The following is a 27,331-nucleotide window of genomic DNA, read 5'->3' as shown; positions in this document are numbered from 1 at the left end:
CTTTCTCAGAAATGTCTGGATTTCCCCCCCTCCTACCACATATTGTATGTACAAAGCAGATGGACTTTTGTTTATTCAAGTTTTCCTGAAATTTCAGATTAGGTAAACATTTATGTAGTGAAGTTTCCAAAACTGTTTGAAGGCAGTTTGATTCCAATGGAAACTTTTATCGGCTTCAGTTTATAGCCCTCAAGTGCAACATATATCAGAATAAAACTCCCTAGTTTGACTCCCTCTGTTTTTAGGGGATTTAGATCTCTGGTTAAATTCGATGTGTATAATCCACAGCCGGTTGCTTGTAATCTAACTTGCAAACAAGTGCATAATTATGCCTGTGCTCTGGACAGTGGTGAAGCAAGCACAGCTGTGTTGGAGCTTCTATTACTGATATCTGAGCTTCATTTTCCTTTAACTGGTACTTCTTTGCTTTCTGTCTGTATGCCTTTTATATAACATCCTATAGCATTTCAGGATTCTACACTGCATCCTATAAAACGAGGATGTGCTAAACATCCAAACTAACTTCAAGTATATAAATGCTGAAAGATGTTGCTCTTCACATGCAGTCTATTCAGGAGAGTGCAGATTTATATAGTTTGACAAGCTGATCCTACAGTCGACTCTACCCCTTGCATAGCATCACTCAGAGTATGATTGTGAAGCGTCATTTCTAGTGGACCACATAACACTAAAGTCGAGTTTGTGTCTTCTGTCACATTCCTTTCCTGCAGCGTTCTCCTGGTGAGCAAAGAAAACATGCCTGAACACGTTTTGACTTGACCTCATCTGTATTAATGAGTGCTTAATACAGATTGCACATCTAGGTCCCTCTTTATGAAGACCTTAATCATTTCCTTTAAGGGTCATTTTAAGACAAATCAGAGTAGTTAGGCTGCACATGATTTATTTCAATGCAATTCCAGTTTTGTGCAAACCAAATGAGTAAGCCTGTGCAAGACCACGCATTACTGTTTTACATTTCTAGCAACCCAATAGAGATCTTAGTGGCATACTAACTGGTAGTATCATAGTTACTGTCAGGATATGTTGTTCTAGGGAAAACAACAACAAAAAAAAACAACCACCCAAAACCAAGAGAGTAATCAGAAGCATGGCATATTCATGGAATTTCCTTTAAAGTAAGGGTTGCATTTCTTATAACATGGTGGGGCTTTGTTAGCTTTCTTTGTTAATTTAGGACCTGTAAAAATGACTGATACCAGACCTGTAGAGTAAAAATGTGTTGCAAATTGTACAGAGTTTAAAGAAAAATATATGGGGAATTCATGTCTTCCAGTAAAAAAAATAATGCAAAAGAAACTTTATAGTCATTGATAGTTGATTTGTTATCAGCATGTTCCCTTGATCTACAGAAAGGACAAAAAGAGATTTTCTGAGTATGCTTTATTGCGGGACTAGATGCAGGGGGAATCATTCCCAAAGCACCTGCATGCCTTTACATTTCTCATGTGCATTTCTGTACAGTTTTCTCCTGGTTCTGGGAGGGAGTATGCCTGTAAATGGTTAACATATTCATATTATTTCCTAGAATTCATCTTAGTACTCTCCATCTCTGGTCGGTGGTCTTCAGGTGTTTTATTTTGGCGATGAAGTCAGACTCTTCCTCTTTCAATTCTCTTTATCTACATACGCTCATTTGGGTTGTTTTCTTCAAATCTGGAGGTTATCCCAACCTTAGTATCAGCTCACCCAGTCAGTAGTGAGGGTGGTTTGTATGGTATGCCACCTGGCTCTTTTTGGTGTACTTTTCCTGTACAATTTTAGTGTACCTTTCTGTCTTTTGTCCCCTTTCACAATCCCCTTTTCATCCTTTAAGCAGCAAAAATTTCAGGGATGCTCTTAATACCTTTCTCCTAACTTTTTACACAGTTTTCTAACGTACTATATCACTTCTATACTCTAAATTCTCATGTCACCCTTGTAGTGCTGATACTAGGCTAGATGCCTGCTGTGGCTTGTAATAGAACTCCTTTTAGTAGTCAATCTTTCAATGTGCTTTAGAAACTACACCAGCATACTTTAGAATCACATTATTAACAAAATGCTCTGCCCAACATGAATAACCCTAATAGATACTCAGTAATCCAGTGTTGTGCCAGTCTGGTGGTGTTTCCTTGCTTTGTAGAACCTGGAATTTAGAAACTCATGTCTCACCTTGTAAGCAGCGGATCCAGTAATTCACTTGTGGGAACAAGAAGAGTTCACCTTATTGACTGTATGCAATTCCTATTACAGAGCTAGGGGCCTATCTGCGTCTAAACTGAGGAGTTGTGTAGAAAAAGGAACAACAAAGGTATTTTGGCAGGCCTAATAAGTGACCAAAATAGGTCAAGTGTTCCTTGTTTTCAGTCTCTAATTCCTGTATTCCCATGTCACCCTACCACCTCAATAAATGCAGGGCTTTGTATTACATACTGTGCATTATGATAATGATTTCAGTGCTCCTATATAAGCCTGTAGGTCCTGACTGGACAAAGTCAGAAGAAGAAAGATTTCTCTTAGTAAGCATGTAAAGATGCATAGGAAAGTTTTTAACTAGCACAAAAAGTGCCACAGTGGCATTAATACTTTTCTTTTTTTTTTTTTTCCCTTCCAGTTTCCAATAGGATTTGGGCATGGATGTGGGAGGGGAACTTGCTTTTGGACGGATAGGTTTGTGGGATTTGTTAGGCATTCTCTCTTCTAGCAAAGGGCATGAAAATGAAAAGGTTGGGAAATAAAGCATGTTTAGTTCTGAAAAGCACAATTCTGTTCCTAAATGCTTTGCTTCCCTCTTTCCATGGCACCCCTCTTCACACATACCTTAAATCCGCTTCTCACCCCTCTGCATTTCATCGTCTGTCTCTCTCTCTCTCTCTCAGAGCTTTGCATTCATTATAGACAGTAGTGTAAATCAATAGTAAATGCTAACCGCCCACTCTGTGCTCAGTTACGCAATATCGCATACCGTGTACACAGAGACAAAAAGGGAAAAAGCACACACAGGCTTTACATTCAGAAGCTCTTGCATAATTTTGCTTTTCTACAGCCAAAGGGGAAAAAAAAAGAAGAAAAAAAAAAAAAAAAGAAAAGGAAATAACAGATGGGGAGACTTGCAGTTTTTTTTTCCCCTTTTCTCAGACTGTACCGAGAGGAGTTTTAGTTGATCATCCATGGTCAGTTCTAATTGCCCTGTGCTGCAGATAAGCAAAGCAGACTCGCTTGCGCTTTTAAAATAAGATTCTTGGTTGGTTGGTTGGTTTTTTTTTCCCAGCTTCCACGATGTGGTGCACTTTTCAGGTAATATGAGAAAAAAAACAAAACTATTATGAAGTGTGTAAGGCTGCCTGGGTTGTTTAGTTGGAAAAAGGCAAAGAAAAGCCTCACTTTTAACTACTCGCTACACGTTGCAAAGCAAAAGAGGGACGAATAGTAAAGGGAGGTTGGATTGAATTCTCTGGTGTGGTTTTGTGCCTTTTTTTTTTTTTTTCTTTTAATCTGTTTTCCTTTTTAAAAAGGAAAAAAAGAAAAAAAAAAACCAAAACCAAACCCAAGGAAAATCCTCTCTGAGTGTAATATTTATGTAAAAAGCCAGTTATGTAACTCTCGCCTGCCTTTCGCTTTTGTTACCTCTCTGGACTGTGCAGCTCTACTGTTTTTCCTCACGACAGATTGTATTAAAACCTGCAAATCCTGATGAAAGGAAAGAACGACCGGGTGCCCACAGCACAGACTTTAATTTCGAGCCTTTTAAAGGGCTTCGAGCTGGAAGACAATGGTTCTATTTAAGATCTGTTTTTTTGGCTGGAGGAATTCTTATTGAGTATTTTCCTGTCACAGTGTGCTCTGGAACATCCCTGGCTTCTGCACAGTGTTTCTGTCCCTCTCCTCCTCTCTCTTCTCCTCCCTCCCCCCCCCCCCCCCCAAACTTTGGATGTATACAATGAAAGCTCTTTCTGTTTCCTCTCCTGACCTTAATGTGACGGTCAGGTCAGTCTCTGTGCAACAGCAGCAAGTGCAGAAGTACAGTGAAATTTTAGATTGTGCTGCACTTTATTCATTTTTATTTCATTTAAGTGATTGATGTCCATAAAGATCCAGAGATTCTTTTTATTAGGATTGGCTGGGATATTCTGATAGATTTCTGTCAAATTTAAACCAAAATTGTGTAACTGTGGTAACAGAATAAGATACTAAGGATTTCAGGTGTTGAAAAATGGCTCGATACTTAGTAAAGTTCACACTTTTTTGACTGTAGGGAGAAATTATTCCTGTACTTATTGCAACCAATTTGTTCCTAGTTGTATCCTCTGAGGATCTGACCTGTTTGTGGTTGTGAGCCGTTTTATTGGGGTTTGTTTTCTTTTGCCCTTTACAAATCGTTCTCGATCTGCGTGTACATTCTTGGACAGATTCTTCCCTAGTGTAATGCTGCTAATTCTGTTGATATTACGTCAGGAGTCTATTAGGTCAGTTATAAAGTTATAGGGCTCGATTCTCAGTTATTTTTAAGTGTTTTTCTGGCATTGGAATGGAGTCATAAAATAAGCCTGAATGAGAATTATGCCCACTGCAGGCATAATAGAAAAAAATAGTTAAAGCTGACGTCTTTAAACAGCAATCTCTGAGACAAGCTTTAGATGAAATAGGGGTTTGTGAAAACAGGAAGTGGAATATTTTAAGTTCTGTAAGTATATTATAAGTTACATATTTCACCAAGTTGCTGGGGAGTACATATATATTCAAAAGCATATTGGAACACCTGGATTCTCAGCCTGATTCTGAAACCAGCCCTTACTTCGGCTCTGGGCAACAAAAGCTTCTTCTGCCTGCATTTCTGTCTCAGTACAGGATCTCTTAATAGTAGGTATATGTGTTTTTTCCACCCCCCTCCAAAAATGTTCTAAAACTATCTTATCTGTGTTTATGAAGTGGGTTTAAATGAATAGGGAGAAGATGTTGAAATAATTTGGAGAGTTTAAAAACTCATTTAAACTTAAGGCTGGTATTGCACAAAGACCTAATAGAAATGTCAGCTTGAAATGAGAAAATGACCCTGGTCATCAGAGGATTAAATTCTGGAAGACTACCCTATAGGAATTACAGCGCCTGGAAATCTGTATGGTTGTAAAATGAGGCTGGACGAATGTATCAGTAGCAGTTTATGACATGGTTGCATGCAATGAGGGAGAGTAACTTCCTTAAAATCCCTTATCCTGGTATCCCTGATGTCCACCCTTGAAAGATGTAGCTTTTGTAGTATTACAGAGAATATAAGAAATAATTATTGCAGTTTAACTTAATCAAAAGAGTGGTCATATGCCTTGAAAGAAAATGACTTTTTTCCCTGTCTTCTCAGTCTATAGGTTTGGTTGGTTTGGGGGGTTGTCTTTTGGTGGTGGTGGTTTGGTTTGGTTTGGTTTGGTTTGGTTTGGTTTGGTTTGGTTGGTTTGTTTTTTTTGCCTTTGCTAATTACAGTGGAAAACTATTTAGAATATGTGTGGAAATTCTGATGATTTTTGTCAGTAGACAAGCAAATTTCCCTCTTAAAGATATTTGCATGCTGGGGAGCTTCTTTGCATGTCACTAGGCTACCTCAATCTTCCTTGAATCTTCGGTCCCCAGCTTTGCTTTGTATGCTTAGGTGGACTTGTAGCAAGACTCTCACCGTCCTTAAGGGTCAAACAAACATTTAATTATTTTCTGAGTGTTTACTAATTAAACAAGAAAGAACAACTTGGAAATGGCTGCTGCTAAAAGTCAGTTGAACGATGACCAGAATGATGGGATTTTGTGTTTTCTGCAGAATGGAAATCTAATTTTAATTTATGGAGGAGAGGGTGATTTGACTTGACCAGATGCTAGACATGCAACCTGTGAAATTTCTGTCTTCTTAAATTCATAGGAAAAATAGGCAAAAGGGATGGTTTGAACAGTTTCTGAAATGAGATGTTAATATTCAGTTTTAACGAATAAGTCTCCATTTCACAACTTAAAAAGGCTGGTATTTTATTTTTAAACATAAGCTGTGCGAGTCCTGCCACTATGAAGGTCTGTGCTTTAATTTTCTTAAACTCAAGTTTGTTGTTTTGAGGAAAAGGTCAAATAGGAAACTTAAAGGATTAAAGAACAGCAAAAGAGAAATAAAACCAACAAAAAACCCCCTCAAAAAAAAACAAACCAAAAGAGCCCACAACCCCACCCCCCCAAAAAAAAAAAGAAAACCACAAAACCAAAAACTGAGGAGAGCTCTATGTTAATTTTTATTTTAAAATTTCATTACTTTTCTTCCCTGGCACATGCTTGGGGTTGATATATTCAAGAAAATAACTACCAAATGTGATTTAGCTGTACCCAGCAATGTGCTGAATTAGCGACAGTGGTCTTTTTTTAATCTAGTAATTATTCTGCAAGATATCCTCTCTTCCTCCTTTCCTCAGAACAGTTGTTTTTTGGTTGGTTTTTTTTTTTTTGCAACTCTGACACGTTGGTTGAGGTTTATGACAGTTTTGTGTCCTTCGCTATCAGTAATTCATTGCTAGTGCCTTCAGTAGCTTGATGAGTCTTTTTGTCTTAGAGAAGTCCCTAAGAAATGAAACAAGAAGCATTATTTTTAGAGTGGTTGTAATAAAAGTACCAGGTCTAGCCACACTGAATGTTGCTGAGCTACTCTTTTCCAAAATTACTGTCTTACACATTCAAAGCAAACAAAGCAGAGTTCACTTCTCCCACCCAAGCATCTTTGCTGTCTGTGCAGGTGGGCCTTGAAACACACAGGGAAGGATCTCTGAAGTCCAGTGGTATAGAGGCGATGTTGGGATGGGCACAGTGCTTTGATCAGGGTTGACACCTGCATGTTTCTTGCTCTTTCTTCCGTACTGTGGTTACTATTTTCTTCTTGTTGCTAAATGAAGAGGGCTGAGTGCCTACATCAGCGTGAGCCCTGCAAGACGATGTACCAGGCAGTCTGTCATATGCACTATAGGAAGGGAATGCATCCTCACTTGCTCATGCTTTCATTTCCCACATGGCCACATCTGATCTCCTCACTGTCAGCTACAGAATGCTCGTGGCTAGGGTGGGAAGGATGGATAAGGTCTTTTCACTTTATTGATGTGAAGGCTTTAAAACAGCTCTTTAGCATGTGTCCTTTATACCTGCAGTATAAAAGACAGCAGAGAACTAGACTTGATAATCCAGAAAGGGTGCTTCAGGGTAAAGTCTTGTAAGAAAACGAAATGTAAACAGTTTGGTTTCTGTGGGGACTCAATTTGGGGTATTATTTCATAATTTCAACTGAAAAAAACCCTCTGACTTATTTTGCCTTTTAAGACACATGATGAAACTCACCACTTTAGGGAAGTTCTTGCAGAGACAAGATAGAAGGAGTGTTTGCCTGTGTAAGCAAGCAGAGAGAGGACTGCTCACTCCCGAACTTTTTCTTATTTCTATGTGACTGATGGCAGCAGAGTAGACGGACTCATTGCTTCGACTCTACACGTGAACAAGAGAAAAGCACACTTAGCTGATAATAAAAACAAATAATAATGCTCTTAGTGGAAAGGTAGTGCAAAGACGTTGGCACAGAACAGTGCAGAAAACATTTGAAACATCCTTTGCCTATAGTTTTCACTACATATGTTTCTTAAAAGCATTTTCCTGCTTGCAGTTTTTATTGAATACCCTATTGCATTAGGCCCCATATACACACACACACACGTGTATATATATTTAAAAGACAGTTTCAGTCTTGTCTCCTGGGATCCATCCAAATGCACATTTCTGATTAAAAAATGCCAATCACCGCTGAGGCTGGAAGTGGTCTGTTCTGCTTTGAGGAAAGGAGAGGCAGATCTGTAATGGTTGCTCAGGCTGTCGTGTTTCTGAGAATCAGCTGGTTTGTTTTTTTCTTTATACTGCAAAGATTAAACAAAGAATGTTAAACATTTCCCAATTTAGCATTTATAATGGGAAGCGGCTGTAGGGCCACAGCCTGCTGCTGCAAGGGCAGACGTTCGTATTAGGAGTTGCTTAAAAAGGCTTTTATTTGCTTTGAAGGCCTTGTCCATTTCTCTCCCACCCCTACTGCTGTGCTTTGCAGTCAGGTGGAGGCAGCTTTCATTTTTTGCTTTCATTTAGGTAGGAGCTAATTTACTTTTGGAAACGAACATTAATGCAGCTCAGCCATCTGCAAAGTAAAGGAGGAGTCAGTGGGTTTCAACTTTTCAAATCTCTACAGTTCTATTTCACACCAACAGGCAAGCAAAAATTACCTTCCTGAACTCCTATTAGCAATAATATGTAGTATTAATGATCTAATGCCTTATCTTCAGCGTTTCATCTCTGTTTCCAAAAGATACCTGTTGGCTGTGTTCTTTGTGTGTTCATCCAGCTCAGAAGCTTTGAAGAAGAAAGTTGTTCTTCGGTGCAGCAGAACCACATGTTTTGGCCTAGCTTTTTCCATAGCATTTCATTAGTTATTGCGTGGACAACTGAGATTTTCTGTTCCTTGTATTAACAGGGCTTAAAGCTGACTGCTAAATGGGAGGAGGGGAAAAAAAGTTGAGGAGGGAGCAGCACTTTGATATCCTCTTATATGTAGTTTTATTGTGGTTATCAGCCTTTCTTATTTTTTAGTTCTACTGGAAGAGTCTGTAGTTAAAAACATACACACTGCTCAAGCTTTCTTAGCTGACACTGAGAAGAAATTCAGTTTTATGCAACTACATATTCCTTATCAGAATGAAATAAGTGTTGATGTAGTTAGTTTTTTAACCGGCCTTAGTCTGCCTCTCCAGATCTTATATAACCAAAACCTTTCTCTGAAAAATAAAAAAACAGACCCAATTCTCATTTCATGTATAAATTGTCAACACTATAAAGTAATCAGAGCTCTATTTTCTGCCTTCTCCAGCCTACCTGCAAGTATATTTTTATCTAAACAAAACAGCCTTGCACTCAGAGCTCATGAACATTCATGTATTACATAGGTATCTACATGACTAATTTTAGTGGCCTCTTACAGTAGCTTAAATACATTCGTGTTTCCCAGCTTTTTATGTCTCAAAGGAAGATTTTTACTTGTTTGTTGGTTGGTTGTTTTTAATAAGTCAAAGTTTGAGTTTAAAAAGTATTTAGATCTTCTTGTGGTTGCATTTCTTACAGGATACCAGAATTTCTGGACTGTGCTGCGTCTGTGGAGAAAGACAAGACTGAGATCGTGTAAGTCATGAAACTGAGGGCGAATAAGCCATACTTTGTTCTCTCACCATTTTTACAGTTTATACCCAGATGCAAGTAATAAAGAAAGAAAAAAAAAGTGGGGGGGGGGGGGGGGGGGGGGGGGGTTGGGGGGAAGGGGAGGGAAGAGGAAATCTAGTTAGCTTTTATTTTTAAAGTGATTAATGAAAAGCAAAGTTCAAATGAGGCCACAAATCCTGGTGGTGCACAATGGGTTGATTTATTTTGTAAATAGACCATGGATAATTAACCACAAAACAAAACTTTTTTTTTTCCTTCCCCCCCCCTTTTTTTTTTTTTAAACTTGCATAATGACACTGGTTTCTTTTAGCTGCAGTGGGTTGCATAGAGGGATAACGACTTATTCACAACTGGTTGCAACTGGTTACAGCCAAGAAAGCAAAAATCCCAGAGTGGCTAGAGGAAAAAAGGCTGTTAAAACCCTGCCACAGTTGCAGTTTTATAGTAAGGCATTTACAAATGACTATGAAATGGGCAAAGCTACCCTTGTACAATAACAGTAAAAGAGTAGATATGTGCTCTGGTGATTCTTATCATGGTATCCCAAGCTTTGCCTTAAAGCCCATATGCAAAAGTCAGCCCTTGGAGCTGGCTTTGTAATCCAAAATTTTGTACTGACTTGTAAATAGCATTAGCTTATGCTTTGTTAGAAGCTCCCATGGTGTGTGTGTCCTACTGTTCTGGCACTTGGGGAAGAGTCCTCTGGATAGTCAAAATAGTCTGACCTGATGCCAAGTCCTCTTGTTAGCCAGAGAGCAATGGTAGTTTTTCAGATAGGTTATATGAGGAAAATGCTTGCCCGTCGCCCCCAAACTTTGTCTCTTCATATTCTATAGTCATCTGTGGAAGGGATCTCGCCCAAGAAGGATAAGGTCCAATTTGTTGTGAAAGTACATTCACTACTAATTAAAACTACCAGCTGGGATTGCAGCCCTGGAAACTGTAAATAAACTGGAGCATGAGATGTTCAGATGACAATATGGCCGCTTCTGTGGTGGTTTATATTAGCTGCCTGTACTCAGATTTGCTTATCTTCTGCTAGCTTATTAGAGTGAAAAGAAGGTTTATGGAGATAACAGTCAAGATGTAAGAAGCTGGATTTGCCATACAGGCACTGCCTATAAGGACCCCTTAGCTTGCTCTCTCACACTGCAATGTGACTTAAAGTACTTTTTTCCATATATATAAGGTCTGCAGTTAACATGGAGCTACAATCTGATCATGCTGTTTTCATGTTAGAGCTGGCTGTTGGTGCAGCTGTGCTCTGTTTCACAGATGGTGGCTCTGAGGTACTTGCAGAAAGCCCCCTTCATTGCAAATAATAGCCTGAGCAGAGCTAGTGAGTAAAAATGCCTAAAACCAATATTGTTTTACACACATTGAATCAGTTTATTGCAACAGTATTAGAGAATGATATTTGCAAGGGTTCTGTGCCCTAAATTCTTTGGTACACATACACATACATTTTTTCTGTAAATTTGGTGAATGTACTTGTCAGCAGTGTACTGCAGAGACTGAGGAGAGGAGAACCAGATTGCTAACATCAGACCCTCACCTGCTATCAGCACGAGTATAATGTAGATAAATGGGTATAAGGGTTGTGTGTTTCTAGTCTAGATCCCAGTTGCACTCAGAGAACTTCTGAATTCCCACTGTGTTACTGACACTAGTAACATGGGCTGCCACTTACAATCTTTTTTTAGGCCAAAGAGTCAAGTTAAAATAGCACTTAGGTTGAGCAAGAGACTTCTATTGTGGCTGGGAGTCATGCTGGGGGCAATATTAGCATTGTACTTTCAAACAACATTGCAGTGAAGACAAGACTCCAGAAGTAAGTTAACTCTCCAAGGTTCAATGTGGTCTTTTTGGGTTCTGTTGGAAGGGAAGCCAGCCAGAATCATAGTGCTAACTTCATCTGTCTGTTCCATGAGATCTCCCTCGTAATGCTTTTTGTCAGGCTTTTGCTTCTGGGAAGTGTGGCAGTGTATGGAATCCTCTTTGTGCTGTTTGTAAGTCAGAACTTGATTTTATTGACTAACTGAATCCTTGTATCTTATGACAATATTTTTCTCTGCTCTGTGTCATGCCAAAGAGACAGGGGAGTGGTGTTGGCATATCTTTTCATGAATAGGTCTGTCATTAAATATTTGAAAGAGAAACATATGAAATAGATCTTGTCTGAGAAGAACAATGGGGCAACTAGAGAAAGCCAGTTTTCTCCAAACTTGCTTCTGGGGACTGGAGTTTTAAGCAAACACTAAAAAAAAAACAACCAAAAACCCAGAGCAAAGAGAGCAGGTATTAGTGCAGGGGCTTTAAAAACAACAGAACCTGGGAGGTATGGAGGGAAAGCACAAGGGAAGTTGAGAGAGGAGAGAGATGTTTAGCAGAGGGAGGGTGTTGGTTTGTTTTGGTTTTAATTTATTTATGTGTTTTCTTTGTTTATTTTAATAACTAAGACCAGCTAAGGGAGAGGGGAGCTGGTAGCAGAGGACTGAGAGTCTGTCATTTGGAGGAGGTGCTGTGTTTAAGAAAATGAAACTTTTTCCCTAACGTGAATCTAAGCCTGAGGATTATGCACTGCTGGTGCTGAGCATGCTAAAGCATGGAAGTGCAATTGGCTATTTCTTTGTTTACTCTGACCTCTACATCTACATTTTTATTTTGTGAAGAACGAGGCAGTAAGTCATCTTCCTTGGGCTGTTAGGCCTTGAAATCTTACTGCTAGAAAGGAGTTACTTGTTAGCTGAAGACACACACGTGTTGAAGGAGAGAGTGTTCAGCTGCTTTCAGATGGTGGAAGTTGTGGGCACCTGGGCCCAATGTGCAGAGCACAAATCCAGCAGTCTCCTTGGTGCACAGTAAGAGAGCTCTCTTAGAGGTAATTGCAGTTCAGGCTTTCAAACAAGCCTCTCTGTTTCTCTTATATGCTAATAACTTATTTGTAAAGATACACAATCCAAGCTCCTTTTATTTTAGCCACCTTATCTCGTCCCAGATACCACTTACTTTAAAAAACCCACACATGAGATAATTCCAACAGTTTTCCCCAAGACTTTTCCGTCTCTGCCTTGCAAAGCATGGCACTGTAATAGGCACATTCAAATGCCAGTTAGTGTTCTCATGAAGGACTAAGCACTACAACTGCTAGAACCTTTGAACTTCTGCTCCTAGCAGTGGTTGGAAATTTTCTTTGTAAGAAACAGCAATTATTTAGTTCTTACTGAAATTCTGTCTATGTTGCAAAAGAACCCTTCACCAAATGGCACAGGAGACAGCCACTTCTCAAGCATCTCAATGCTGAAATAGCCATGGGATGCCAATTGCTGGGAATGATGTACTGTACTTCAGCTCTCCTCCTGGTCTTCCTAAGTGAACAGTTCTATACACTGGCACTTGGCTGCTTTCTGCTCGTGGTGAACTCCCTGAATTATTGCCACTGTAGGACAGGATGTGTCTCACAGCTTCAGTCAAGCTTCACATGACTTCACGGTATTTTGCTTTTTATTCATTTAGAGCTGTATGGTCAGCGATCAAGAGCCTTCTTAGTGCTTGGAGCTAATGGTTAAAGAAAAAGTAATGCTGAGATACTGAACATCTTACAAATCTCAGCAGCTCTTACATTTCTCTCTACCAGAGGGGTTTAAGCTTATGAGGACAGCACAGAAACCACTACCATTCCCTTCACTTTTCCTCACTCTTCTGTAGGACTCTTTGTAACTTTCAGTCTGCCGCTTTATCCTGCTCAGAACTGGTTTTGTTGTTTCCCCAAATGGTAATAATAATTAAGAGTACTTGACCCAACAAGACATGTGTTAGTTGTTACATAAATGACTGTACGAAAAAGCCTCTTACCTTTCATACATCGCTAAGCTCCACCAGTTCTTGGACAAGAACAACATACCAGCTGGATTATTAATAATAATTAGATTGTCACTGATCTATTGATAGCATTGCAGAGGTATTACAAGCTTCTGAGGCTCACTAAAGAATACTGAAGGTCACGACCGAATAAAACAACCCTACTGGTGTTCTCTTTTTTTAAATGAAGCAGTGGAAAGAGTAGTTCATTTGAAAAAAAAAAAAAGAAATTCATTCAGGACTCATTTATTTTCATTTTATCCAGAAATATGATTAGCTTTTTGGCATTTGTGGAGCAGAAATGCTTTAGTTTCAAACTTTTTCTTTCAAAAAAAAAAAAAAATCATTCTGGGTTCGAATATAAAATTTAAGTCAAAACTGAAAGCAACAATCAAAACAAAATTATTTTGTCAAAACAAAACATTCAGTTGTTGCAAATGATTTTTTTTTGTTTGTTTTTGTTTCGTGGGTGACTTTGCAGTGCGGCGTTTAATTCATCTGTGAAGCAAGTAAATTTCAACGTCTGTAGCTATGCTGTGAAGCAGGAATGTTGGCTTGTGTTTGGGCTCTTTTAGGTGGCATTTAAGGGAGTACTTCATCAGAATTCTTCTAAATCTGTTTTTGTTTTTGTTTTTTTTTTTAAAGCTATTTTTAAAAAGCTATTAAATCTGTCATATTCTATTAACAAAAACTTTTAAATTGGTGAGGACCCTTAGACTGTGCTGTGGTCTTCCTATCTCTCTAGCAGTTAATCAGAATCTGTCTCCCCAACTCTTGTCTTGAGCTTTCCTGCAAACATTTTGTTTCTGCACAGCAAATCTGGAAGCTTATCAGAGTATCACAGTATTACCAAGGCTGGAAGAGACCTCACAGATCATCAAGTCCAACCCTTTACCACAGAGCTCAAGGCTAGACCATGGCACCAAGTGCCACGTCCAATCCTGCCTTGAACAGCTCCAGGGACGGCGACTCCACCACCTCCCTGGGCAGCCCATTCCAGTATCCAATGACTCTCTCAGTAAAGAACTTTCTCCTCACCTCAAGCCTAAATTTCCCCTGGTGTAGCTTGAGGCTGTGTCCTCTGGTTCTGATACTATTTCAGCTCTCTTAGCTTGCTGTTCTGTAGGCTGGTCATGGACCAGACCTTTTTGAGTACTTTTCAAGTTCTGGGTTCTGATCTTGCTGCAATTACTTGCAAAGCCAGCAAACTGTTGAATGTAATGATAGTGTGAGTGTAAAGCCTATACAGTTAATATTGGTGCGTTCACTCCCATTTGTTGCTTCTTAGGTTTGATTTAAATGGGATCTTCCCTTAATAGAGTTAATATTGGTGCATTCACTCTCATTTCTTAGATAGGACAAGGAGCAATGGGTGTAAGTTGCAGCAAAAGAGGTTCCACCTCAACACAAGGGGGAACTTCTTTACTGTAAGGGTCACAGAGCACTGGAACAGGCTCCCCAGGGAGGTCATGGAGTCTCCTTCTCTGGAGACTTTGAAGGCCTGTCTGGATGTGTTCCTCTGTGATCTGTGTTAATAGTATTGTCCTGCTCTGGCAGGGGGGTTGGACTCGATGATCTCTTTGGGTCCCTTCCAACCCCTAACATCCTGTGAGCCTAAGATTTAAAGGGGACCTTCCCTTAATAGAGTGTTTTCCAGTTATTGCTTTCAGTCTTTCTTTGTCCTGTGTAGCACCCAAGGTAGTCTTTCTTACTAATGTATTGAAGTTTTTTCCTATCCATTCTCATGAATAATCTATATACTTAAATAGTAAGTTTCTTCTGGCAGCAGTCTTGTCCAAGGCCACAATATGGTATATGCCCTGAAGGCATATTACTTTAGATTGTGGTTTTGGCTAAATTTAATTTGTTCAGGATTGGCCTAAATCTGTCTCAGTGGGAGCACTCTGGGGAAGGAAAAAAAAGACAGGAATTGAAAGTGGGTGTTTTGGATAAATAGAGCAAGGGTGATAAATAAAAGCAAAGCACATAGTTGTTAATTGCTCAGTCACTGGAAAATGGAACCTTGTCTCAAAAGTGTGATGGCCCTTATTTTTCAAACAAGGACTAAGACACTAACCTGTATCAGCATCAGTTATTCAGAACTGTCTTGCTTAAAGTTGGCTAGAGACAGCGATGTCATATTCCTTGAGAGTATCAGCAGTGCAAGTTTGGTAAGCTAGGGACACAGCAGTCAACATTCAGTGGAACTTTTGTCTCTTCAAACTTTTTTGTTCTTTAGACCACCTAACCATTTGCTTCTGGTTTTCAAACTTGAAAAGGGATATTTTAATCACAGATTATCACAGAAAACATCCAATTGGGAGACACCAAAAAGATCATCCAGTCCAATCTTTGACCCAATTTAGGGTCAATCCTAAACCTTGTCCCCTAAGCACCAGGTCCACACACTGCTTAAACACCTCCAGGGACAGTGACTCTACCACTACTGTGGGCAGACCATTCCAGTGTTTACTAACCCTGTTTGTGAAGAAGTATTTCCTAGCAGCCAGCCTGGTGCAGCTTGAAAACTTTTCTGTAGTCCTGTTGCTTGACACCAAGGAGAAGAGGCTGCCCCCTCCTTGCTCCAACCTCCCTTCAGGTAGGTTGTATGAGGATAAGAGTGTTGTAGGCCTGGTTGCAAGCTTGTGACAAGACAGGCAGGAAAATATACTTTGCCTGACATCTGCCTCCTGTATTCATTATATGTTTTTTTACATGACCAAACATGCAACCTGCTCTATCACTATAAATTGAGTTTAGTCTTAAAGCAGGCTAATTTAATCTGGAAGATATATTTTGCACTGATCTTGGACATGAAGAACTGGAGTATTGATGTGTTAAGGCCTTAAAAAGTACAACCTCCAGCACTTCTGAGCTCTATAAATAAATAAATAAAATAATTTATGTTGTAGGCACACTCAAAATATTTTCTATGTGCTAGTGGAGCAGCACACATCAAAAAGATAATAACATAAGCAGTAAAATATCCCAAGCAAACAGAAAGCATCTGTAGATCTCACAGATCTAGCTGGCTAAATACTATTGGGATGTTTGTTTTTAGCTTACAATGCCATTAATGCTTTGCAAATGTATATGTGCATGCTGAGGGTTGGCCAGGAGCTGAACTGTCTTTATAATGGTTGTATTCAATTGCAGCATTGTGCCTGCATGCCTACAACCATGTAAGAGGACAGGAAAGATAGTCAAGAAAGTATTAGGTTGTGCAGGGTCTGGTCTACCAGCTCTCTAGTCACAGGAGAATGTAACATACTATAAATAGGATATAAGGAAACATTCAGAAAGGTGTATGGAGAAATCCTGGGATGTAATCAAAATGTTTGTTATCTGGAATCCCAGGACTTATAGACTATGTCCCCTTCATTGTGCTGCTGCCGTTAATAAGGAGCAGATCAGATTCAGAGATACAGTTTAACTGGAAAGATTTGTATCACTAAAAACTTGTAATGAGAAAGCTATTCTGCCTTCCCTTCTCCTTCAGTACCTTTGCTTTGCCTCACTGTTTGTAATATTTGAACACTGACACCTGTCTTTAGGCCTTCATTTCTACCTAATACTCATTGCCAGGATGTCTTCTGAAAGTCAAGGTTCTTTCTGCAGACTATAAGAGTGAAGATTCAGGGGTTAAAGACAAGAGGTATCACTGTATGGGATTTGAATGAACAGTGTTTCACTGTATATGGCATTTCTTGTACCAAATTGGTGGTTATTTCCTTGGAGCGTGTGTTGAGACTCATTTAAATTCTCTTCTTGGTTTTAGCAGACTGGAGATCAAGTCCATACTGCAAATTCTCCATTCATACTGGAAATGCTCCACTGGAAGTGCCAGATGCAGTCACAACCTGTGACTATCATTCAAGCTTTTGCAACCTATGCTGTCCTCATGCCAGAATTAACACTGGTATGGCTCCTTTGGTTGCAAATACAGAAATCAGAACATTTCTGATGTTAACTTAATATTGTTACTTGAAGGAAACCCGACTTGGAGCATGAGCTTTAGAAACCTTGAGATTTCCTGGTCTGATTTTTCATCTATCTTTACCATCACTATATAGGCTCTTTCGCTGGAAAACTGAGACTCTAAGAATTAATTTGAAAGGATTCCCAATAGGAGAACATTGCCAGCATAGGTAATAAAGCTTTACTAAGAAGGCAGCACCCTTTTCAGGAGCCACTGGTCTTTAGGTCAAGAGATCAAAGAGACTTTACCAGACCTGTCAGAGAGTCTTGTAGCACTCTGACGAAAGCCAAAGGGACTTGTAGCACTTCCAAAAATATTTTCATAGAATCAGTCAGGGTTGGAAGGGACCACAAAGACCATCTAGTTCTCTACCATGCCCAGGGACACCCTGCCCTAGATCAGACTGGCCACAGCTTCATCCAGCCTGGCCTTAAACATCTCCAGGGATGGGGCCTCAACCACCTCCCTGGGCAACCCATTCCAGCCTCTCACCACTCTCATGCTGAACAACTTCCTCCTCACGTCCACTCTGAATCTTCCCACCTCCAGCTTTGCTCCATTCCCCCTAGTCCTGTCACTCCTTGATAGCCTAAGAAGTCCCTCCCTAGCTTTTTGTAGCCCCCCTTCAGACAGTGGAAGGCCACAATAAGGTCACCTGGCAGCCTCCTCTTCTGCAGAGTGAACAGCCCCAACTCTTTCAGTCTGTTCTCATAGCAGAGCTGCTCCAGCCCTCTGAGCATCCTCGTGGCCCTTCTCTGGACGTGCTCCAGCATCTCCACATCCCTCTTGTAATGGGGGCTCCAGAACTGGATGCAGTACTCCAGGTGGGGTCTCAGTAGAGTGGAGTAGAGGAGGAGAATCACCTCCCTTGAGCTGCTGGCCACACTTCTGCAGTTCAAGATCTGATTGGCTTTCTGGGCTGCAGGTGCACACTGCTGGCTCACGTTGAGCTTCTTGTCCACCAGCACTCCCAAGTCCCCTTCCTCCGGGCTGCTCTCCAGCCACTCACTGCCCAGCCTGGATTTGTGCTTGAGATTCCCTCGACCCAGATGCAGGACCTTGCACTTGGTCTTTTTGAACCTCATGTGGTTGGGTTGTGCCCACCTCTCCAGCCTTGTTTTTTTTTTCACATGTCCCAATAGTCTGGTGTCACTAGAGATCCTAGTGTATGCAGTATTCCTTCCAGTGGTAGTTCCTGGGCAAGAGGGATGCATTTATCCCACCATGGCACACATTGTTAGCAGTATGCCAAACACTCATCCTGTCTCTGCTGCGCATTCAGTTTAATTTTGGATTCCCTTTTCAAATTTAATAGTGATGCAGTGTGAGCCTCAGAAATTGCTGATTTCTGTCTCAGGAATGACAAATTTTGCAATATATTCTTGAATTCCTCTTCTATAACAGTTTGTGAAGCATCTTCTTGCAGTTTTCAAACATTCAGTAAGAAGTAAATAAATAAGGGGTTTTTTTCTCAGTAAGAAGCCTGTTGCAGAAACCCTTTGATCATTATATTGTTACAAGAACTTAGGATTTTTACTCTTGAAATTTCTGATACAAATATGAGATTGCTGTATTTATGAAAAAAAAATATTGATATGATCTTGCTGTTATATGGGGTGTCTAAGAGATCCTGAAATACCTTTAAAGATTAAACAATGGGAAGCTTCTTACCTCTTGACATAATAAAGCAAAATGATGTAATAAAAAAAGTCATGGTTGCCACACCAACAACAGAGATAAAGGAAATATTTCCAACAAATAATTTAGTTGCCAAATACATCTTTTCATGTCCTGTCCAGTATCCACAAGTCGACCAGCCTCTTTGGTTCATGTATCAGTGGAATTTATTTGATGACTGCCTTCAAAACATCTATTCTTTGGACCCTTTGTAAATGGAGGTGAAAGAGGCGTGGCTGTGGTTTTAATGCTGTTTGCTAAAGCCTATTCTTTAATTTTCCTCTCTGGAATACATCCAGTAAATTTGCATTACATGGTGCTAGACATTTAGGAGTCTATAGATTTGCTGAGAGATCATAACAAATTTAGTGTTTGTACAACAAGAGTTAGTGTTCAGCAGATAGGAGGTTTTGCACAGGTTCCTGTATCCTCACACTTTACATTTGTTATCTTTAATCCTATGACTGAAATGGTAAAACATGAGGAACAGCAAAGGATAAAGGAGTTCCTGATGTTGCATACGTGAAGTGGGGAATGGAATGTGATTATTTCATGAGTGCACTGATTCAGAAGATCAGCGTGAAGCTAGATGCTTCTCTTAGCTGCACAGAAGGGTAGAAACATGTCAGAAGTTGTTGGTGGTAGTGCTGCATTCATAAAAGGAGCGTGGCATTCACTTTCCAGCCACCAGAGAGTAAAGGAAAGACTCAGAGCCACAGCCATCTGTTATTGTGTTTGCTTACCTACCCTTGTTCCTGGAGGTTTTGAAGTCGGATTAGAAAAGTGCATATGACAGTCGTTGTTTCTGACCATACTTTACAACCTCCTACAGGCTTTAAAGAGCCAACATTTGGACCTCTGAAATTCAGCCAGCAATATGCACAGGACACTGAGAGTGAAAGGGCTGGAAACTAAAGTTCGCTCCTGCTTTCCTGCCTATTATTTAGTACATATCTGATCCGAAATCCGTTTTCTGCATACCCTTGCGTGCATATTCCTTGGCACATGTGCTTCTTGCTATTATGGGGCAGATCCCATAGATTTTCTGCGTCATTAGTAAAGAGAGCCAGTCATTAAAAGGGAAAAAAAGCTTATTTGCCTGAGCCGTTAAGATTTTTTCTCACAGTTCTGCCTGTGGCGCCTGTCACTAGCAGTCAAATAAGGACAATTTTACCATTCTCTCCTGCTGCTCTATTTTTTTTTTTCAGTGCCAGTACATGTATTTGTTATTCTTTATAACTCCCTTTGAAGTTGGGAATCCAAGGGGAATCTAAAACCGACCAGATGTTTCTACTGCTGGAGACGCAGAAGACAGCAAGGATTAAGTTTAACTGAAACTTGGTTCTCTACAAAGCTGTTACAGTCAGAATTTTTCCTCAGATAGTTTTATTCATTATTTATATTTGCACTTGCCGTCCTGGGTAGGTGATACCTCAAATCATCTTGCCCGAGAGGAAAATGGATGATTTACCCAAGTAAATAGTGTATCAGCAGCTGCCTGCATTGATTTCCCTTATGGGGTTTCAGTTCCATTACACTGCATATTTCCCACCCACACTCTTTATACAGCATTTCATGTTGAGGAAAATCATTCCCATCTCTGTAACTTCAGAGGACAGATATGTGGAAGCATCCAGAGGGAGGGCAGTGCAACTTGTGCATGTGTGGGGAGGGCTGACGTACTTGAGAAGATACTGGCCAGAAAGCACTATGAGATTTTAACTCCTTCTTCCATCATGATTGGAAGAGCAGAGAAAGGAGCAGAAGTGTGATGGTTTGGGTGTTCCCCACTCCCCCACACTTAAGTAAAATCACCCAGACTGGACTCAGCTGAGCTGGAAATTGAATGAAGCTTAATACTTACAGCTTAGCACAATATACAAGCAGGTATTTACAGTATCTACAGCTGTAGACAGAAATAGACAAGTTAACAAGATAATACAGAAACACAACAGCCCTCCCAGAAACCAGAGTCCCCAGTAGAGGCTCTCACCCACTCTTCCACCTTCTTCCCACCCCTCTACCTTACTCCAGATTTTGCCTTACATTCAAGGTGAGTTTGGAGGGTTAGCCAGGGGGCTTAGGAAGCAGAAGGATTAGTCAGACAGTAAGTTAGGTTAGAGAGAGAAATGCAGCCCCAAAGACAGACAGCAAACAACTGCCTTATCTATGTCTATGTTCTTGTACATCTCATCAAGCCTATGAGTGAAGTAGGCATCCCCATTGTTTCCTTTTCACAGCCTATAGTCTAATTCTTCTCACTAAAATATCCCAGCTAGGCTCAAACTAGCACAATAAGCCAACATGGGAGACTGGCTATGGGACAGAAGGGACATGCTAGCTTCTAGAAGTGGAGGTAGAAGACACTCGTATGTAAAGAAGTAGAAGACACTCATATGTAAAAGCACAGAAAGAAATGCTATTATTGATTTTTCAGTTCAAGTTGGGTGCTTTTGAAGATGCAGACAAGAAAAAAGAGTTTTTAGATGGTCTGTGATTGTCCTGTAGGCTACCCTCGTGTCAAGATTATGCCATGGGAGATCCTACTCATGTAATCATGGCCACAAGAGTAAATAGCACATGGTCAGACCTCATGGAAGTCCAAACCAAAAAAGGCCTTTGTCTCTTTCTGACCTTAGGCATGACTTAAGCCAAAGTTTGGATCCACTTCCAGGTTTTAAACACCCCAGATTTCTGGAGTACGTGTTGCCAAGTTACCTCATCTAAGTTTATGGGACTGTCTGTCCCTGTGCCTGTCTGTCACACCCATACGTAGCTGTTGAGCATGCTGATTGCTTTCAGCCAAGTCAGAAAGAACTGAAAAGATAATTTGTTTTCTGTAAAATGGGTATCTGAAGAGAGGAGAAAAACTCAAATTGGTGCCCCTGCTGAGGAAAAGACAAGCAGAACTTATCAGCTAAGTATGTTCAGCAGAGGACAGCTGGCTGGCCAGCACAGGCTTTGCTCCAGAAGAGCTATAGCACATGCTGTCTCTTGCTCACTGAGAATTTTGTCTTTGTTGTGGAAGAGGAGACCTATGATAATTGTGCTCATACTGTATAGCACTCACAGGCTCTGGTCACAAATTTATAGGAAGATGGACTTTATTGGTATTTGTTTCACCTCTGAGCCATTTAATTTTCTTGAACAGTAAAGTCCTCTTGAGCTGCCTCTGGCTGATAGTGCTTCTTTTTCCTCTCTGCTGTGGGGCTGCAGCAGCATTCCCCAGATTTTTCTTTGTATGGATTTAGTTTGCTCCACACCAAATCTTAGTACTTCTCAACTCTCAGTGTCAAGCCACCATAATTGAGAAATAGCATCGGGCTCTCTAAGTTACTCTTTAGTTGGCCAGATGGATCACTCACACCTTCACCAAGGCACTGTCCTCCATCGTTAGCTGTTGGAGTTGCCTCCCAATACTGCAAGGCCTTGCACACTGTCCAAATTTGTTTTTAAACAGGAAAATCAAAACCTTGGTAATTGTACAGAACCTCCTAATAGACATCAGGTAAAAATGCATGCACTGTAACGAGCTCTTTTCAGAACAGCAAAAGGGGGTGGAGAAAATAATTTGCTAATGCCTACACTTACTTAAGGTTGCTTTTCTGATTTTAAAATCTAAAAAGAAAACAGATTCTGGGAAGACTCTCTGATTTTGGCTGTTTAGTGAGGATTGGAGGAAGTTTCTTCTCTTTATCTTGTGTTTTTCATTTTGTACTTTTAAGATCTGTGTTTCCCAGCTTTATATGAAAGGGAAGCAGATTAAAATCAGGAAATTTTGGACCTACATATTTTCTTCTTTATTTTTTTGTCAAGGCATCGAGGCAGATGGTATGAAAAGCATTTATATTGGTCTCTCTGCTGATGGAGCTTAACCTAATAATCCAGGACTTGGAACTGAGTGCTTCGATAAAAACACTTTCTGAGAGATTTTTTCCATTCAAAACACCAGGAGAATTTTCTTAATTGACAACATCAGAAATTAGTATCCTGCCAGGGCTACATTTCTTTGCATTATTACTCAAAACAAAAGATTAATACATACTCATTCCAAGCATGAGAGTTTTCAATATTTTTTTTCCTAAATTAAACCAAAGATGAAGTGAAATGGTTTACCACAGGATTGTGAGAGTGAAAGCAGGGAGGAAAGTCCCAGTTCCATGTCAGTTATTACTTTGTCCTAGTTTAAGCACTTGACTCTCTTCTGGTGATTGCTCCATTTTCTCTCTCTCTCTCTCTTTCTTTTTTTTTTTTTTTTTTAAGTGTGCTAGATACTTTGAAATTTGCAGACTTAGCTCAGTCTTTGAAATGAAGAAATCTCAGTTCCGAAGATGCCAAATTAAACTGTGATTCTGAGCTCCCCTTAATTGTGAACAACTTCACGTACAGAAAAAGCATTTCGGTGCGGTTCCCCATTGTTCAGCTTCAGTCTGAATTTCATGTCATAGAATCATAGAATCAACCAGGTTAGAAGAGACCTCCAAGATCATCCAGTCCAACCTAACACCCAGCCCTAGACAATCAACTAGACCATGGCACTAAGTGCCTCAGCTGGTCCATTCTTGAACACCTCCAGGAACGGCAACTCCATCACCTCCCTGGGCAGCCCATTCCAATGCCAATCACTCTCTCTGGGAAGAACTTCCTCCTAACATCCAGCCTAGACCTCCCCCGGCACAACCTGAGGCTGCGTCTCCTTATTCTATTGCTGGTTGCCTGGCAGAAGAGACCAACCCCCACCTGGCTACACCTCCCTTCAAGTAGTTGTAGACAGCAATGAGATCCCCCCTGAGCCTCCTCTTCTCCAGGCTGCACACCCCCCAGCTCCCTCAGCCTTTCCTCATAGGGCTTCTGTTCCAGGCCTCTCATAACCCAAGCTGAAAGACTAAAGCCAATATATAAGAGGATAATGTTGGTTGTATCTAAAATTTGGAACTCAGGTCTGTGTAGACCCCACCTACGTTATTAGACTTGCGTGTGTGTTCTTGAGACCTTGCCTTTGAACTATATACAGGAAACTAAAGTCTAGCTGAGAAGATTATGACTTGTAAATATTTTCCTGTCTGTGCTATGGCCAAATGGTATGGGGGCAGGGGGGGTGGGGCTATGGATTTAAAAAATATTTTTGTGTTTTTGTAACACAGTCCACAGTCCATTTTAGACTTAATTCTGGTAAACAGAGCTGTACAGAAGTCAGCAAATAATGGAACAGGTTCCTTAGCATTGCGATGTTGACATGCCAAAGCAGCCTGATCAAGTGGGATACACCCTACTCTCTTGAGTCTATTAGTGATTTATTTTCCATCTGCTTTAAAGGTTACTTCTTGTGTCATTTACGGTTGTCTCTTTCCATATAGGAACACTGCAGGGAAGAGTGTGCTATGGAAAAGGCCAGTTCTGCAAGCACCAGGTGCAAGGACATGGCTTACCTATTGTCTGTAACATACTGTCTTACACAGTCAAGCAGGAATCTCTCTTTTATCTCTTGTGGTCGTGGGTATTGGAGTATATAGGCAATGAGTCCAAACCAACAGGGAGCCAGAGGGTAGATTGCACATCTGACTGTGAGAGTCATCATCAGGCCAAGTGCTCCATCAGGCCAGTTGGAAAAAGCATCTTGTTACTCAGAGGTAGGGCTGGATTTATGTTCTGCCCAGCACGCTCATTTAGAAGGGAGAATTAGATAGCCCATAATATAGCTGTTGCTGCTTTCAAGCACTGAGGGATTACCAGTCGTTTCTGCTGTGCTCAGGGTAGCAGGTGTGCGAGTAGGGTCAGGACTTGGATGCAGCCCCGGCACACCCAAACCGGCCCTGTTATCCCAACAAAGTAGCATAGCCCTCTGTGGAGCACGTTCTCCTCCCGTTCACATGCATTTATATTCTGTTGGTCTTGGAAAACACTCTGCCTCCTGTGATCGCAGTGCTCCTGCTTCCCTCGTGATTTAGCAGCTGCCTTGCAGTTGTGGTTCTTAGATCTACCTTTCTTACATCTCCAGTTTGCCCCATGGCCTCTTTCATCTTCCTTTTCCAGCGCCGGGCGCAGATTCTGAGCTTCCTGCTAGTTTGCTGTGGCTTTGTATCTGCCCTCGGATTGCGGGTGCTGCTGTTCTGACAGTCTACCCAAATCCTTCCTTGCTCAGTGCAAGTAATAACTCTCATTCAGCTGCTTTCTTAGCATTTATTGTGACATCCGAAGACAAATGCAAACTCATCTCTAGAATCATTATTCTCTTTGAAGAACAACGGATTGTCAGGGGAGACATTTTTTTGTGTGGATTCACTTAGAAGTTCTGTCCCCCAGTGTGGTTCTCCAGCTGCCCCTGTCATATCCTCCGTTGTTGTTTATCCAACTTTTAATAATTTCCTTTTCATGCTAGAAAGGGCCACATAATTTCCTCTCTGTGTGTGCATGTATTTGTATCTACCTCATGTTTTTGCATTTCTTTCAATTCACAACATACAAAATATATAGGGAAAGGCATCCATTGCACTAAATACATGCACTGTTTTTGCATGGCTTATATATTTTTTTCCCTAAAATTCCTTAAATGCTATGGGATTTTGTGCACCTCCATTTTAAGTGCTCTGTTACAGTCTTTAAGGTATCTCTTAATCATCTCACTTCATGATTTGCTTTTGGAAGTGACATAATGATCAGCTAGGCTGCACCTTGCTGTCTACAACTGCACCTTGCTGTCTACAACTACCTGAGGGGAGGCTGTAGCCAGGAGGAGGTTGCTCTCTTCTCTCAGGTGGCCAGCACCAGAACAAGAGGACACAGCCTCAAGCTACACCAGGGGAAATTTAGGCTGGAGGTGAGGAGAAAGTTCTTCACTGAGAGAGTCATTGGACACTGGAATGGGCTGCCCGGGGAGGTGGTGGAGTCGCCGTCCCTGGAGCTGTTCAAGGCAGGATTGAACGTGGCACTTGGTGCCATGGTCTAGCCTTGAGCTCTGTGGTAAAGGGTTGGACTTGATGATCTATGAGATCTCTTCCAACCTTGGTGATACTGTGATACTGTGATACCTTCTTCTATGGAGAAACTAATAGAAGGGACACTCACTGGGGCTACTGAAAGTGATAGAGACTGTGGATATTGTTCTTTATCAGAAGAAAGAACAGCACTTATTATACTACAAACAGCATCACATCCTGCACCTGGGCATCAACTATGTATGTTTTCTGAATCACCAGAGTGGCTTTGGTTAACTTAACTTTGTCTCATCTCCTCTTCACATGGGAAACCAGGTCTAGCCTGGAACCAGACCAAGCTGGTGTGAAACTGTGTAGTTTAATTTGCTCTGCTAACATAAGATTTCACCTCAAAGTGTTAAGATGAGATCAACACAAGATTTGGCATTACAGCCATATGCACAAATATGAGGGTGGAAAATTGCTCAGAGAAACTGTCATTCAAGTTCTCTGGGTACCATTCAAAAAAAAAACAAAACAACCCAAAACCCAATGACAACAACAAAACCAAAACAATGTGATGATGACCTCCAAGTAGTCATGGGCTGGTATCAGGAACAGAGAGAAGGGGAGGAAGATAAGTGGATAATGTTAGAAAATACTGAAGGAGCTCCTGAAGGAGTGAGTTGGATTTTTCAGTGGTATCTTTTTCTCAGTTCTGTGTCCATGAAAGTAAGTGCAGCATGTGCCTTTAGGAAAGAAAGAGGAAGGTGAAGTTTTCAGGGTAGTAACCTGAAACACATGAGCCCCGGGCTGTTTCCCATGCTTTTTCATTGTTCACCTAAAGGACCCTCCAGAAGCAGGATCCTCTGCCTCTGGAGGAGAAACAGATGGAAATGCTGAAGGTCAGGAGGACCTCAGGCACAATCACAGAATCAACCAGGTTGGAAGAGACCTGCAAGATTATCCAGTCCAACCTAGCACCCAGCCCTATCCACTCAACTAGACCATGGCACTAAGTGCCTCAGCCAGGCTTTTTTTCAACACCTCCAGGGATGGTGATTCCACCACCACCTCCCTGGGCAGCCCATTCCAATGCCAATCACTCTCTCTGGGAGGAACTTCCTCCGAACATCCAGCCTAGACCTCCCCTGGCACAACTTGAGACTGTGTCCCCTTGTTCAGTTGCTGCTTGCCTGGCAGAAGAGAACAACCCCCACCTGGCTACAGCCTCCGTTCAGGTAGTTGTAGACAGCAATGAGGTCACCCCTGAGCCTCCTCTTCTCCAGGCTGCACACCCCCAGCTCCCTCAGCCTTTCCTCATAGGGCTTCTGTTCCAGGCCCCTCACCAGCTTTGTTGCCCTTCACTGGATACGTTCCAGTACCTGAACATCTCTCTTGAATTGAGGAGCCCAGAACTGGACACAGTACTCAAGATGTGGCCTGACCAGTGCTGAGTACAGGGGAAGAATAACCTCCCTTGTCCTGCTGGTCACACTGTTCCTGATCCAGGCCAGGATGCCGTTAGCTTTCCTGGCCACCAGTGGTAATGGTGGCCTTCAAAGGAGGTTAGACAGATATCAGGGGTCAATGGGATGAATGATGTAGGAAGCAGAGGTAGAAAGCAGAGATCTGTGAT

At 41.1% G+C, this 27,331-nt stretch overlaps 1 long non-coding RNA gene across 3 annotated transcripts in view; it reads left to right on the top strand.

Moving 5' to 3' along the window:
* LOC135175328 (uncharacterized) overlaps positions 1-27,331 on the top strand; it is a 509,262-nt gene that overhangs the window by 298,192 nt on the left and 183,739 nt on the right. For 2 of the 3 annotated variants that reach the window (XR_010302327.1, XR_010302328.1), the window contains exon 5: positions 9,166-9,222. This is a non-coding gene — a long non-coding RNA (uncharacterized LOC135175328). Of the gene's footprint in view, positions 1-9,165; positions 9,223-9,571; positions 10,229-27,331 lie in introns of those variants that run through there. The other variant, XR_010302329.1, reaches the window with a different exon arrangement.

The sequence above is a fragment of the Pogoniulus pusillus genome, chromosome 5, assembly GCF_015220805.1.
Source record: "Pogoniulus pusillus isolate bPogPus1 chromosome 5, bPogPus1.pri, whole genome shotgun sequence".
Classification (NCBI taxonomy): domain Eukaryota; kingdom Metazoa; phylum Chordata; class Aves; order Piciformes; family Lybiidae; genus Pogoniulus; species Pogoniulus pusillus.
Note: the sequence above shows the minus strand (reverse complement) of the source record. Positions and strands in the feature narration are given on the sequence as shown.